General features: G+C 31.0%; 1 non-coding gene and 2 pseudogenes across 1 annotated transcript; all 3 read right to left on the reverse strand.

Annotated features, from left to right (window-relative positions):
• Window positions 1–10,202: 10,202 nt before the first annotated feature.
• Window positions 10,203–10,299, reverse strand: LOC133780812 (small nucleolar RNA Z266; annotated as a pseudogene).
• A 220-nt stretch (window positions 10,300–10,519) lies between these two features.
• LOC133780810 (small nucleolar RNA Z266) lies at window positions 10,520–10,624 on the reverse strand. Its single transcript, XR_009869626.1, has one exon. It is a non-coding gene; the product is annotated as a small nucleolar RNA Z266 (small nucleolar RNA).
• A 2,412-nt stretch (window positions 10,625–13,036) lies between these two features.
• Window positions 13,037–15,665, reverse strand: LOC133834823 (probable galacturonosyltransferase 6; annotated as a pseudogene).
• Between the last annotated feature and the right edge of the window lie 1,726 nt (window positions 15,666–17,391).

Genomic DNA, 17,391 nt, shown 5'->3' on the forward strand with positions numbered 1-17,391 from the left:
AGTTTTTTTAACCTAATTAATTATAGATTCTTTAAACTTTATGAACATAATAAAAATTGGAAAGAAAGCAAGTTTCTAGGTCCATATCCAATTTGAAATTACCAATTATATTCATCTAAACTTTACTAAGAAAAATATTTTAAAATAAAGTTGGTTTAAAGAAATTAAGTCATAAAGACATAAAAAAATGGTGTGATATTTTACCAAGTTTACAAAGGATAAAAATAAGTAATTTATATGCAATTGGTTTCGCAAAACAAATCATATAAACATATAAGACAATCCTAATAATCATGTTTCTACTAATGAGATGCATGATGATGACTGTGTGGGTTATTTATGTATGGCACAAAATGCATGAACATGTTATCAATCACATGAAAACAAATATTTAAATAAATAAATAAACAATAAATGTTGAACTAGGTGCTTTTGGGTATTTCTAATTTTACAACCTCTTTATAAGATTAAAATAAAATAAAATAAAACCGCCTTGATCTCCATCGGGCCTCTTTACTTTACTTTCGGTAGAATATGTGTCGTTGGTCCAGAATAATAATACGAAAACAATTTTCTAATTATCTTGATTAATTAAAACAAAACTTTTAAATAATCATTATTTTATTTTCCTTTTAATTAAAACAAAAAAACTCAAATATTTAATTAAAATTTGTTATTTGTAAAAATAAATTTTTAAATAAGATATTAAAGAAATTGTTAGGATAACAAAATTATCACATTATTTAAATATCAAATTGCTAACAAATAGGATATTTAACATTTAAAAAAAATAACCGATTAATTTCAGAAAAAATGAAAAAAATTATGGACCAGTAAGATGGGGACACGTGACATCAAATGGTGCTGCCGGGGCCCATTTGTACAAAACCGTACGGTCCAAACGGACGTTCGTACAACATCCACGACAGCGGCTCGGAGGGCGGCCTCAGAGGAACGGTGGCTGAATTCGGAATCCCAGGTTCCGTTTTGACTTTTGTGTGATCGAAAATACAATTTTATGGTGTCAAAAACCAAATAAAATTACATAAATCATATGCCCCGTAATGGCTAACACAATGATCTAATCATAAAGAAATCCTAACCCAAAACACCATACAATTAACGATTCAACATTCCCATGCATTCAATCATATTAAGTCATCCATTCATTCATCAAAAATAAATAAATGCATAAAATTAAACCCACACAGATTCAAAATATATATATGTGAAGATTGCTCTAGTACCATTTGTTGGTTTTTATAGATCAAATAAGAGATTATACGCAGTGGAACAACAATCAAAATTGTTAATTTAAACCCACAAGATTTGTAGATCTACTTCTTCACATACATATATATATTGAATCAAAGATATGAATAGAAAATTACCTCAAGTTCTTCCTTGCTGCAATGTTTTTGTATGGCAAAAATCCTTGAGATCTCACACCAAGATCTTCCAAAATGTTCTTAGCACACAAAGAAGGAGTGTGGGCTCACTATACAAAATAATAGGCAAAATCTATTTATCAGATGTTCTCAACACATGAGATCTGATAAAGTTTGGACCTAAGTTTGCGATGAATAGTGACCTATGCTTGTATCACTGTTCACTTTCTCTCAGAGAGATTTCACGATATATTTTCTATCCCCGAAAAGTATCGTTCTAAAAAATTGATATCGTATATTTAATATATCCAATATATTAAAAATAAAATATTAGTTATTTTAAACAATTTGGAAATAACTAATCACATATCAGATTTTGTTTAAATAATAATATTTTAATCATATTACAATATCTCATTATTTATTTAATATTTAAATAACTAAAATTGTGGAACAAAGAAACTACTATTAGCTTCTCATGCGTGTAGCACAGTGATTGTGCACTGTGCTACACGTGTACCACATGGCAAGGAAGACATGTGATTTTTCCCAATTTTTATTATTATTTAAATACCAAAAATCCCAAAAATATAATTAATTCAAAATTAATTATATTTTTGTTAAATCAAATAATTAATTAATTACACATAATTATATAATAATTATGTTTGGTGCATAGAAAAATATTTTACTTATCAAATAAGTCCTTTTTGCCCATTTTTTATTTACGTTTGTCAGTGCTTGTTTGAGCCATTTCGGGGACCATGGACCTATAACATTAAGGTCTAATAAATTGAAACCTAATAATTAAACTCTTTAATCATTATATTTAATTTATTAATTATGATATTTCTCCACTATAAATTGAGAATTGAACTCTTTATGTTATAGATATACTTTTACATAAATCTTATTTTAAGTCGTCCATTGATATAACCATCTTACAATAGTTAAACCCTCTAATTAATTAGTTCATAAATTAGAATGGAAGAATTACCATTTTACCTTTCTAATTTACTTCTTATTCCTTAAGTACCATTAATTCACTAGTGAATAATTAATCTATAATCTAATTATAGATTTGAGCTCAAAATCATTCAGTTCCAGAATTAACCCTTAAGGGAACCAATATACAATCCGTTAGGAAAGATTAAATTATGTATTTTTGATACATGTTCCCAACCACCCATGATATTAAATCTCCAAAACAAAAGTCATTAGCCTCATTCTATGAAGAGACCTTAACGAATGAATCAAAAGATTTAATAAACATGAACATGAGTTCATGAACACTTAGGATTTAGGTTGATCTTTAAATGATCATCAGTTATGATATGAATTACAAGTCATTATTAATAAATAGTTTTTGGATAAAGACTCTTATTCATATCAGTCCATGTCATATATAATCATATTATATAAAGCACCTTTACCGAGATGTCTTACAACATCAATAATCTGAATCTAGATTATTTGTATCATCATGATACTCAGGAAACCGTACTTACAACCTCATTTAAAGAATTCCATAACTTTAATTTGTTGTTGTTGACTTTTTTTATTCATTCATGTGATCTTAATTCTCTCGTACTAATACAAGATCACATCCTCAATAATGAATATGAAAATTTTCTTATATTTACAAAATTATTCAAACAATAATTTCATAATCTAAATATAACAATAATTGACCATTGTATTTATTTATTCATAGAAATAACAAATATCTTTTACATGCTTTTAGGACATACTCCTAACTCTTCCAACCTTAGAAGTTGGTAAGTAACGCTCCAAGAAAAAAGCCTTCATTTCATGTTAGGTATTAACAGTTCCAGGAGGATGGTAATAAAACAATTCCTTTGCATCACCCTTCAAAGAAAAATGGAAAGGCTCTCAATTTAATATGTTCTTCAGTTACTAACACTGGCTTCATACTAGATTAAACTATGTGAAATTCTATCTGATGCTTAATCGGGGCCGCTCCTGGTAGCCCATGGAAAAAAGGTAGTAAATGTATGAGGCCCGACTTGAGTTCAAAGTTAACGTCCAACGCCAAATATTGAATATATAGAGGTTGATGGTCTAGATTCGGCACCGCAAACTCTTTCAACGTCCTTTCCTGAGCTTTCTGAGACTTAACTATTCTGTTAGAGTCATAATCGTTGTCAGATGGTAATGGTATTTGTACTAGATTTAATTTCCTTGAACATTGAAAGAGTGGATCATCGGTGATAGTCCATGAAGAGCGGGACGATGATGTCTCAAGATATTACTTTGTGGCTTGTAGTCTTTCTTGAGTATTGCCTCCAAACATATACACATGCATTCAAAAGTTTAAACTAGTTCGTATGTAGTTGATTAAATTGAATAATAAAATGACATACAATAGTCCCCGGCAACGACACCAAAAATTTGATGTGTGTCGTATGCCGTATCAAATTTAATTATTTATTTTAATCACTTATATTAGCTACTTTTGTATAGCGGTAAATAAGGGTCGAATAACCCACGAGGACTATGATTCTAATTATCATTCAAAATAAGAAATAAACAAAAATTACTAGGGGATTTGGTTTTTAAAGATTAATAACATAAAATAAAATAACAATCAAAAGAGTAAAGATGAAAAATGAACAATTCAAGAACTAAGGAAACTGTGATTTTAAAGAAATAGTCAAGAGTTACTCTCCATCTTTGACAATCAATCTACCAATAAAGATAAATAATATTTTCTTATTCCAAATTAAACTATTAACCCCACAGATAACACTTAACCAGTCAATTATCCTTGTATCCCTATTATAATTAATTAAAGCTAAGTGCTCTTAACTAATCATTTTTAACAATCAATAAACCCATTAAGCATGCAATCTATTTAACTTGGAAAAACATTACACTCTATAGAAAAAGGTTAATCTAGGAAACAAATTCATTAAGCATGCAATTTAGATAACATAGGTTCTATTTTTCATGACAATCAAGATACCAGTGACAATACCCTAATTGTAATTTATCATTCTAATTAGAATCCTAAACTATTAGGTGAATAGCGATCCTAAGATGATAGTACAATAATGAAAAACCCTAATTAGTGGCTGTCTAAATAAGATTTTACAAGATCCATGACATTCAATTAGAAAAATAGAAGCAATTTCAAATAAGGGAATAGAAAGAATAAGATTTATCAATGCATTAAAGATCTCATGCTAGGGTTTCGAAATAACCCTCAACTACAAAGAAAACTACCCCATAATCACATTCATATTCACAAACATAAATATTCAATGACAATAAGGAAGTTTTGAGATGAAAAAAAGAATATATTGAAGAATATAAATGATGGTGTCTTTTCTTCTCCACTGTTGCTGTAGCCTCTAAAATTCGTAATCCAAAGTTATTATAAAAGTTAACCCTAACCCCTTTTATAGCCCTTTAAAAATTACATTTTAAAATCAAAATTGAAGAAAAAATTATATCGTAGGTCGCGACCAGTGAATCTAGGTGGTCGTGGCCACGAGACCATTTTGGACAAAAATACGCTCGCTGGATGCGACCAGGAGTTTACAGTGCTCGCGACCTCTAGTCTCTAACTCCAAGGCCGCGACTAGTGCCCAATTTGTGCTATCGTTATTCTTCTTCATAATTTCCATATTTATGCTCGAATCTCGGGTTTAGGAACTTCTAAAACACTTAAAACTTGTCCCAAACCTCATTTTCTCGAGTCCAATCGTCGCACATCAATTCTTAACCACAAAATTACATTAAGCTCATCAATAATACCTTATAAAATATTTTATAGCTTAGAAATCATAGACTCATAAAACAAAGCTAAGAACACCTAAAAACACTAGAAATTAACATTATCTAAGTGGGAAAGGATAACAAATATAATATCCAAAATGCCTTTATCACTCATCATTGATCTAACCATGTCCAATAACATACTGTTCCTCCAATAACCATGTCCAAGTGCAGTGACTTGGGATTGAATTCCATGTTCACGCAAGTGATCCTCCAATTCATAATCTAAGTACTCTCCTCCTCGATCAGATCGGAGAACTTTCAGTGATTTACCTAATTTATTTTCATCTTCAACTTGGAATTCTTTAAACTTTAAAAAAGTTTCCACTACAAGAAAAAATGCTTTTAGTAACACCAAAAATGTGTTATCAAAACATACCGTAACACTTTTTGATGTGTTAAGACCGACTATGTTATCGTAGGTCAGGGTACTTTACATAACACTTTATCATTGTTATACAGATGTGTTATTATAATGTCAACGATAACACACTTTCTATGTTATTTTAATAAATAGAAATTTCTTTAATTATATTATTTATAATTGATTATATAACACATTTCAATACTTATAAATTTGTGTTATACTACACTTTAGTATAACACATTATTTGTCTTATATAATGAAGTTTGCATAACAAAATTCTTTACATAAAAAGTGTTATTGTAATAGATATTATAACACAATTTTCGTATTATTTTAATATTCAGATAAGTTTAAATTCTCATTATATATTCATTTATATAACACTAATTTATTCTATTATATTTTAATTTTTTTATATAATTAAAATTAGCTTTCTAATATATACTAGCATCATCAAATGAACTTAATTTTCAAATAACAAAAAGTAAAAAACATTCAACATTGTATTAACAATCCAAAAATTAGTTTAAACATTCAACACTGTCATCAACAACAAAATGTTCTTTATGTATTCAAGTAGTCTTAAATATTCAACATATTGAAAAGTTACTACTTTCAGCACAAAATATTCTACAGCTGCCCAACACAAAGCCTTCAAAATTAAGTATATTTTTCTCCTCCAATTGATGGGGAGAGACATTTTTCTCCTGCAATAACAGATAAAAGGTAAGGTATATGCTTAAAAAAATTAAATAATATGAATGAAATTATAAAACTGTATACAATATAAGACCTAAGCAAGCAATACCAGGTGAACATACTTCAAAATTCAAAATACTGCTATCACACAATGAATAGACACATATTACAGTAAACAAACATTAACATTTTCAGGTTAAAGGGGCCTCAATTTCACCCTAAAGACATCTCTGGTTCAGGTGCTTAATTACTGAGACAGCATGTTAAAAGTTTGGGAGATTTGAGTTACAAAAGCATTTAGAATGATACTATTATTTCTAGGGTAGATCCATAGAATCTCATATCTCATTTAAAGGAGAGGTGTAATAGAATATGGAGTTCAAACAGGTACTAAACTCTAGACCTTAAGTTATTTGGGCACTAACAAGTAATTACAAAACAGTGATACATATTCGCAGTCAATTACGCTGATATAGTACAGTGTAGAGTTTACAAGCGTACAGAAATTACTGTAGAATCCTCAACCCAATGCAAAGAAATAAAGAAACTTACACACATTCTGCTGGCCAAGTTCCTTCAGATAGGGATGATAAGAGGTGAATAAACTCCCCAGTCCTGAAGCTAGAATAGTTTAATTCTCTGATACAATATTATGAAAGAAAATGAAATTGTATTGAATTGAATGAATACAGAATACAAGTGGCACCAATATATACATGCCACAAAGCAGAATCAAGAAAAGTAAGATACAGTTCTATCCTTAAATAAAATATCTGTTTCAACTAATTTAGGCATATAAGGTCCAATACTAAGCTCAAAATTACTCTCAATAACTTAACTAAACTAACTGATCTAACTAAATTATATATATAAGGTCTAGTGCTAAGATTAAAGTATGTGCTATACTTACTAATGGTGACTTTGTACTGTACAGGCATTACAGTCTCAGACCCAAAATGAAACTCTAAAAGCTCCCTCAGCCAATAACCTATGAAGTATATTCTTATGGTCATTAACCAAGCTGGAGAAAAAGTGAGAAACAAATAATATATAGACAAACTATGTTAAATGAATCATTCAGATTCAGGTCAGATAACTGGAGAAGATTCAATATGGCAGAACAGGCTCTCAGCTTTCAAGTTTTGATAGTAAACAGAGATTTAAAATTTGATCATCCAAAAGTGACGACATACCATATTTAGAGCAATTACATTCACAACATGCTGTAACTGACTTCTGCCCCCTCCAACCTGGCCTCTATGCCTCATTACAAACACAACAACAAATCCAACCTGACACGGGAGAGCATATGTTAGTATAAAAGTACTAGAAGATAATGATAGGAAAGAACCATATGAGTTCTTATCTTGGAATAGAACTCCATTGGATACTCTAGAAGACTTAATAATGTAAACATTTATAAAAAAAAATTGAGTGTGAAAAACACTAGGTCGGCAGTGTTTAGAAATACAAATAATCAAGCACAAGCACACGAAATATTATCTAGATGTTATCAATGGAGCTTTAACAATTTACAAAACTAAGAATATAATAAATATCTTGAGAGCTTCTAGAGCTCCAATGTAACCAATTCCAGTTAAAATTTTATATTTATTTATTAATTTTACTTAATATCGAACATAAATATATCAAATATTGTTTTAGTGGCAAAACTACAAATACTAATAAAAATGATAATTTCGAGAAAGCCTGAGAGGCTCATATATATATATATATCTACAATCAAGGCCTTGTGAAAAGTAAAACTAATTGTTGGTCCAAATTTACGGTGGACACTTGGCCCAAATTATCTTGGGCCCCTAGCCTAACTCATGCACAAAATTTGAGAATATTAAATTTAAGAAACAAGCCATAAAATGAAATGCAAAAGCTAAAAATCAAGTATTTAAGCATGATGAATATAGTGTTTAAAGCAACATAATTCAGGGAAAAGCTACTTAAATATTTTATCTCATGAATCTTGATTATCTTTGCTATGGATGAGAGACTAGGATGGATAGAAAGAATAAAAACGAACCCTTCCAGTGGATTCGGCTGGGGAGGATGGTGTGCCAAGCAAATCAGTCATGAGATCCAATTGGTGTATCACATTTTCCCAATGAAACAATGGTTTTCCTGTAAGCATTTCAACAAATACATCCTATGCTCCAAATATCTATTGCAAGAGTGTACTGAAGACAAAAAGTAGAGGTCTTAGACTCTTAGTATTAGAAAAAAGTACTAAGCAACCATACACTTGATATGATATAGAGTAAGAAGGTAAAATAAAAATTAACATTGGCCAATCCCCTCAAAGATATTGGAAAATACTTAAAAGCATTGCTACTTGTTAATTGCCAATTAAAAACAATGTCCGCAACTATTCTTTTACGAGAAATAAGTATGAGAGTACATAATAGGTAGACTGAGCCATAATAGGTACACAATTTTGAAAACAATAGCAAACATGCACATTTCCTATCAATGATTGTACATAAGGCATCAATCAAACTCAACTAAATACCAATAAATCATTCCAAAAATAAATAAAAACAAACAGGACAATGAAATAGGTGGATCCCACGAGTGGAGTCCAATTCTTTTGTGCAAGTGTGGTGATATCGCATAGGTGACAAGTGCATCAGAAATCAAAACAGGACAAAGAAATAGCAACACCAGTCAAATGAAGAAAGGGTCCAATACAAAAAAAGTCACTTGCTTTGCGAGGGTTTTCTTAAAACACGGATCCTAAGCACATTTAAGTCTAATATCTTATCTTCCATCCAGCCCTAGAGAAATATGCAATGGTATACAGATACTTTCTGCTAGAGAGATTTATGAATTGAAGTGGGTATTGATGAATTTTACAGATTATATAAACACAATAAGAGATGGTAACAAAGTTAACTTACGAGCCAAGCAGCTAAAATGAGAATCAAAACTCAGTTATCATCCATACAATAGATTTCTACAAAATTGTAAACAGAACTTGGCAACATGCCATTTGAAATTGCTGGCTTTCTTTAAAACCATGGGGGCAGAGACTTATATGGTGAATGTAAATCTTCCACTTAGTCCAAAAGAGAAGAAACAAATATAAATTTAAATTTGACAACCCCTTAAGTTCAGAAAAAAGTTACAGAACAACTAAAATGAGAATAAAAGCCTCGAATTTGTTGATTCACCTAAGGGTTTAGTTAGCTCCAACTTGTACTTCCCTCAGATTTAAAATTCTCATAGTCATGTCATCCCAGAAGTAGACAAACAATCAAAATTTCATGTAAAATAAAGCACAAAATGCTAAATGCTTGCTGAATTACAGCTTACATGAAACTTACTGTTACACTTCCATGTACTTTAAATAAAACTTGGCAGAAATATCATGTTTAAATTGCTAGGATCCGAAATAGCACTCATAGACAATATCTTGTTTCGTGTTCCATCCAGCTACATAAAATATGCCTCAAGCAACATCTCTAGATCTTAAATAAGCTGATCTTGGCTTTACCTAAACGTAAACTTCGAATCTTTGTCAACCCCTATAATAATAATGTTGTAAGATAAGATAATTAGTCAAGATCATATGAACTATTAATCTATATCATTATAAAAAATGACACAATGTGGTATACAACTTTTAAAGAGAAAAAATGACTGGTACATTAAAAAAATTAGTACTCCATTAAGGATAAATAAATTGGCAGACTAAATTGCTAGCTAGAGTTTTCAAAATGAAATAATAAAACTACAAGTATAAAAAAATTATCCATTAAGTCAATAAAATTTGTTACATTTTTTTCTTCAATATTTTGGCTTAATAGTAATTAAGAGTAAGACCATTTCTATCCAAGTTGATATAACAACTTGATCTCAAGATTATGCTAAAGATGCTTGAGATACTCCCTATAGCTCTAATGTATAGACATTTACATGGTGAGGATGGTTGTGATAGGCATGTGTCAGACAATTCAACTGCCTCAAAGTTGAGTTCAGTAAAGAGTTCTCCTTTCACGCATCTAATTGATTCGTCATTCTTGCCCAATCCATTACAAAATTACCAAAACCAATACAAAAAAACCATTCCAAAACATATATATAATAGCAGAAAAGCTACTGGACCAGAGTAACAAGGGATATCTCTAGAAGTAACATAAATAAAATGGAAAGAATTAAAAAAAAAAAAAAAAAACAAACAAACACATACATGCTATGCCAGGGAAGTGTTTGTGACCAACTAAGACCAGAAACTTAATATAGATGTTACTGTAAACAAGTCAGAAAATTCATATGCCTCAAATGTTTTGAGTTCATGAAAGGAGTTTTTGTTCTCCTTTTCACACATCTAATTGAATCATCATTCTTGCCAATTCCAAACATAGCAAATCGAAATTAATAAATCACTTGAAAAAAAATCTAAAATATAGGTAGGAAAATGTTAGCATTTCAAAATAAAAGGCTTTCCACCAGAGCAACTATAAAGACCTAAAATCCCATTAGCCAAAACTTAGAAAGGACACACTAGAAAATAAGCTAGTGTATTACTGCGACATACAAAAAATAATCATTTAATTATTAGCAACCAAGAAAGCATAAACCACATATAAATATATATTATGACACAATCAACAGTAATACACAATCACAAAATACTAAGGAGAAGAACTCTTTACACAATATTAAAAAATACTAAGAATGTTAAGTACATACATCATTAGTGGTTGAAGCAAAAACAATTAATACCTGACTTGCAGTAAATATATATAGCTACTTTCAATGACCAAAAAACTTGATACAATCTTTTGATTAGTCTTCAATAATTTTTCACATAGTATATTCATAACAATTCAAAGATAGGAAGCATGATTTATGCATAACGGTATTTTTTTAATTGGGATATTACTACAAACAATTAAAAAAAATCCAAAGGGATTAAAAAATGACAATAACTTATAGTTCAAATAACCATCTACTCCATAATGTTTCAAGCTATTATATCATTATCTCAAGAACATGTTGGTATTTAAGCAACATCTTTTTTTTTTCAATTTTTTAACAATACTTGTGCTTGTTCAGTTTTCTTTCCAGTCTAATATTTAATGACACATTTCCAAAATTGTAAACTGTGAAACAGTGAACAATCAGAGAGTAAGAGAAACAGTGAAAACACAGAATTATATTAATTTGGTTAGTTTTTCATTCTTTTCTAGCAACTAAACAGCCGTTAAAACCAAAATACTCCAAGAAGAAAGTACCTGCTATTTCCGAGACTCTTCATCCAGTGCCTTCTTTTGTTGTTCCTATTCTTCTTCTTCCATCTTCTTCCTTTTCATCTCCTTGGCCTTGAGCCAGGCCTTATCCCTCTCCTCGAACTCCTTCTTCTCCCTCTCGAACCTCTCAGACCTCTCCGCATCTTCCTTCTCCATCAGGTGTACCTGACTCGTCAAATCGACCATGCCATTCTCCAATACACCATCGCCACTGCCACGTTTATTGAGCTCTACACTAATTAGAATCTAGATGTAAGAGAAAATGAACAAGCTGGTGTATCAAATTTGTTGAGCTCTTCTATATATGTATAAAAAAAATAATTACGTATAAAAATATATATTATTCTCACAATAAGACCAAAAATCTTAAGAAAAGCTTAACAAACTAGTGATGTGTGTGTGTGAGTGTGTTTTTTCTTCTTCTTTATTATTACATAAAAATTATATCCAGAATTTAAGTACAATAAATTGGCATCACGTTAACATCCTTTAATTATATATATTGGGTCACTTTTTGTGTTATGGTATACTGTAAAAGCAATTAATTAAGCAAGAACTAATTTCTCAAGAGGGAACAAAAATAACAAAAGAGACCATATAAAATAGGCAACTTAATTTTTCTGATAATGGTGAAGACCATAAGCTGTCACTATTGCACAAGAAAATGTTAGCATGTAGTCTTATTTAAAACAAAGAAAAAATATATGAATGAAAGTAAAAAAAATGATAGTCTTTCTACTATCATTCTATAAATAAAGCCATATGCAGAGTATAATAAGTTAACAATTATTCATTAATATAACTACTTTTAAAAGTAACAAAAAATATAGTCTTTCTACTATCACTCTATAAAACAGAGCATAATTTGATAGTAAGTTGATTGAAAAGAGCAAAAGATATACAACAATTAAACCTACCCATTTGAACCATATTACACATAACTAATGGTAAAACTTAACAAACTAGTGAAATCAAACTTAAATCCTTATTACACATAACTACATAATGGTAGAATCCAAGTTTATTGCAGTATTTCTTGATACAAGATATGATAATCAATTAGTGAACCTTAATCAGTAACATCAGCTGCAAAAATAGCTTAAGAAAAGCTTGTTAAGAGCTTACAAAGAGATTCCAAATGTGGTCTTTCATTGTATCAAATAAGCAGCATTATCCCTTTCCACAAATATTCAAATAAGCAGCTATATTTTAGGCAAAATTTTAGGACATTCATAAACAAAACGAATCAGATTTGCATGGAATACTTGAATGTTTAACATGTCTTTATAAAGTATAGTATACTTTATAATAATACTTTTTCGGTATTATATAAAGTAGTTTACATAATACAATTTTATACTTATAAGTTAAAAGAAAAGAAAAATACAATACCACAAACACTAGTTGATAATTAATACCTTGGCCAAGCTTAAACTTGAAAGGAATCCTCTATAATGGCTAGAATTGAACTTAGTCCCATCAAGCAAAGTTTCAGTGTAATGAGGTGCTACACAAGCAGAAACCTAATAAAATTAGAAATTACAAGCACACATAAACATGAACATATATATACATATATATATACAGTGAATGAAATTTCTTAGAGGCCTTTTTTCTACAATCCCTGGATGAGAAATATTGGTGTTGAGAGACACAAGCAGCATATTAGGAAATAGAGCGATAGAATGAGTAAGAATGGAAGTATTAATATCTGTTTTATGCTGGAAATGAGGTATTGATTGATAGTGAGACCTTTTAGCAAACAGTATCTGATAAATAAAGATATAAAATACAAAGTAACATGAAGAATCATTATAATAAAAAGAATAAAAGGAACAAGTGAAGTTCCTAAGGCAAGAAAAATAGGTTGTAAAATTTTTCTACTATGAATCATTATTGTCCTTACATGTCAAGATGCCACAACCCAGTTAGGTCTCATAGCACCACCACATCATGGTCAAAGTGTACTACATTATTCAGTGCAGGGAAGATCTCGGGTAGATAGAAACGAAGGTGGTTAAGTTGAAAAGTAAATCTGGAATCACTGGACTCTTGCTTCAATATTGGATTATTATACTTGGTGAACAACCACCCAAAATTGTCTATGCTCTGGATTTAGATTGTGGCTTTGCCTGGAGGGTTCAAGATGAACCACAGTGAGATTTTAGGGAAATTGAGTGAATCAGTCACCACATGGAAAACAATTTTCTTTGGTTCCTGCAAAATTTTATGACAAGAAACAACGATCAAGGTCTGATATATCTATTTCATACCAACAATATCATGGAATCCAGAATCAATAGTTACAAGTGTAGAATGAAATAAAAGCCAAGAAGTCGCCGCAACATTTTTTTACCATTGCTTAAAATCTGCATTATTGGGAAAGGAAACATAGAAGAATAGTAGGAATTCAAATTACTGTCGCTGCAGAAACAGTGGAGCTAACAACCACTGCACATGCAAGAATATTATCAGAGAAGACAACATAATGATGAAGGTTCTGATCATGCAAAAAATTTAGCTTCTGTTGCTTGGGAAGCTGCCTCTCTTCTGGCTCCAAAGCAAAGCATTCGGCAATAAGGGACATAGCAAGACAATGGAGCCCTTTCGAGGTAGTTCGTGCAGCAATATGGACAAGATATGCTACTTGCTTCTTTTGCGATCGAACTTGCTCTTCGGTTGTGTGAGCCATAGCACAGAGCTTACCAGCCATGGAAAAACAATCAGGGTACACCGCACTAGCTTTAGACAATGAAGTTTCCATGTGTCTCATTTTCTGCAAAGCACTGCAATATCACGGGTTTTAGATTGAAATGAATCTCTAGAACTCACTATTACAGAAAACAATTAAAAAATAAAACAAAATTATATACCTCCTGGACAACTCTGAATCCTTTGTATGCTCACCAAGTGCTCGTTCAACCTCTTTAATTCATATTCTCAACTCCTTTACTAAATGAGAATTACTACCTGGCGGTGCAAAATTTAAGTATGCTTTAGGTCTTATTAGTTGATCTTTCATCTCTTTTATCTTCTCATCCATAACTTTCTTTAACTGAGTGTGCATGTTGCGATCATGGTGAGCTTCCTTATTATGTAGCAAATCTCTCATCTCTTTCGTCCTTTCTTCAGTTATTTCACGCAACTGAGAGTTAAATTGCCCCTACAGGCAATGTCATTTTATACAGATAAGCAATACTGTAACCTAGATGCTCAAATGGTGAAATGAATATATTTTTCTTCCCTGGCACCAACCAACGGAGGAGTGATAATCATGGGAAGATACTGGCACAAAATTATGTCCCGTACATACATACATACATATATAAAAAAAAAAATTAATCATTTTCCGCAAGAATAGAAATGAAAAAAAGTGTGTTCACAGGAAATATCTCGAGTGAGAATGTAGATAGCTCTGCAATGGCTTCTTCCACAGGAACAACCGTAGTAGTAGTAGCAGAGGTCTTAGCTACGATCTGACAAAAATTTAATCATCGCAATTCGGCAAACATTTTGAGCAGAAGTAGAAAATGGAATTGCTCAAAGTAGTCAACACATTCTCTTCACACACACATATATATATGTATAATTATCCAAAATTCATGGCTTATCGGATAACTTGGGAGAGAGGAGATCAGAAGAGAGAGAGTAAGTGAGTCACATTAGGAGACGTTGCTCTGAACTCTGGCTCATCTCCTCTGCTTAGTTAGTGCTGTCCGAATGGGAGTGGTTAGAGAAACCACTAATATTAATGATTCAATCAACTGTTGAAATCCATCAAACCCATTTCAAAAATTTCCCAGAAACCATCATCCAAATTGAATAAAATCCCAATTTTTTTTCTAAAAAAAAATCATCTCGTACCTCATTGAAGGATGATTTGGGTGGGCTTGGATTCTCAAGAACAGTGGGTAGAGCACTAACCACCGAGCTAGCTCCATCTGTCAATCTTCTTCGGCTTCCATGGAAACCACCGCACATCATCGTTATGAGCCACCGCACGCCGCCATGAGTGTAGTCGTGGTCTCCCATGGAAGTGAGAGAGGAAGATAGGGGAGACATGGAGCTTGAGAGGAGATGATTTGAGAGAAATAGAGAGAAAGATGAAGGGGCGGCTGAGAGGAGAGAGGCACTTATAGGAAGAAAAAGAGATTTAGGGATTTTTACTTTATTAATATTTTTTAATATAAAAGTTTTAAATAGATAAGAGAGAAACGTGACAAATTAATGTTGGCGCCCAAAATTTTGAGTCACCCACTTTTATGGTGGTTTTTTTACCAAGCATAATACTTTTTTAATTCTGTTAGATTTTAGTGTTATCCTATGCTCTTTTTGGTGTAGTGTTCAGATTTCTTTTGCATAAAATATAGGTAACCATCTGTTGAATAATCGTCAATGAAGGTGACAAAATATTAAAGCCCTCCTCTCACGTACACATTAAGTGGTCCACACACATCGATGTGTACGAGTTGGAGTGGTTCTATGGCTTCTGACCCTTTTGTAGAGAAAGGCCTTTTGCTAATCATGCCTTCTAGACAAGATTCACAGACTGCAAGAGAACCAACAGTTAATTCTCTTAATTGTCCCTCCTTTGCTAGTCTGTTAATTATATCCAAACAAATATGCCTCAATCTCAAATTCCATAGATATATATCACTGTCGAAATCAATATTTTGACGTTTAGAAGACATTGGGTTTGCAACTTTAAACATTTTAGAGTTGTATGCAGATCACTCTTTTGCCTTAAGTATATACATCCCGTCATCAAATTTTGTATGACATACTTCAATACCAGATTTTGAGATAACAATCGAATTATTATTGAAAGAAATATCGAAACCTTGTTCATGAAACACTAAAATAATAAAGTTCAAAATTAATAATCACATTGCTAATCATAAACTAAAAATTTTAAAACATTAATTCTCTTGTTCTAAATAGAAAACTAAAGTCTCTAAAATAACAATAGACTAAAAAAAATTAAATTCACTACAACAAATTCTACTTTCAATGAATCCCTACAATGCCTTATACCATTGGTGTAAGACACGAAAAATTAGGAGAGGCTTTTAATATCTTATGTTGGGAGACATTGAATTTTTTTATTAATGACTAAAATTGTAAGTCATTAAAACAATGGGAAGATGTTGAAAAACTAGGGTCTAACACATGTCCACGGAGGAGATCCAACGTCTCCCACTGGGAGACGTATGACATGTGGCACGTCTCCCAGTGGGAGACGTTGGATCTCCTCATTGAGTATACTCGACCCTATCCTCTTCTCTTCTTCTTGCGATTACACAGAGGAGATTTTAGGAAAATATTTCTTGCTATTTTTAGGGCTTGAAGCTACGGGATTTCCTCAATTTTCAAGCTTTTAAGGTAAATTTTCTTGAAAATAATTATGGGTTTAGTATTATTATGATGATAAATATATATGCAATTTTTTGTTAGTTTTTTATGATTATGAGTTTTTTCAATGGATTTGTAGGATTTTCTTAAAGTAGGAATATAAGGTGAAACTTGAGATTTTGACTCAAAATTTCTATTACAAGAACACATTTGAGGTAAGTTTTTAAAATTATTAGTATAAATCATTGTTAAAATGATATTTAGTGAGATTTTTCTTGATTAGTTTTGATTATTTGTAGATTTTGAGTGTGTTTCTACGAAAATAACTTTGCTGACAATGTAGAAAATAATTTTAATTTTACATATCACATTGTATAGATTTGATTCAAGTATATATGTTTATGATTTTATTTAATTTTTATTATTATTTAATTAGAAAATTATGTATATTTGTATATATATATTTTATTTTTTTTATTAACATTCTAGCTAGATTGATTATATATAGTTATGTTAA

This window comes from Humulus lupulus, chromosome 5, assembly GCF_963169125.1.
Source record: "Humulus lupulus chromosome 5, drHumLupu1.1, whole genome shotgun sequence".
In the NCBI taxonomy this organism is placed as follows: domain Eukaryota; kingdom Viridiplantae; phylum Streptophyta; class Magnoliopsida; order Rosales; family Cannabaceae; genus Humulus; species Humulus lupulus.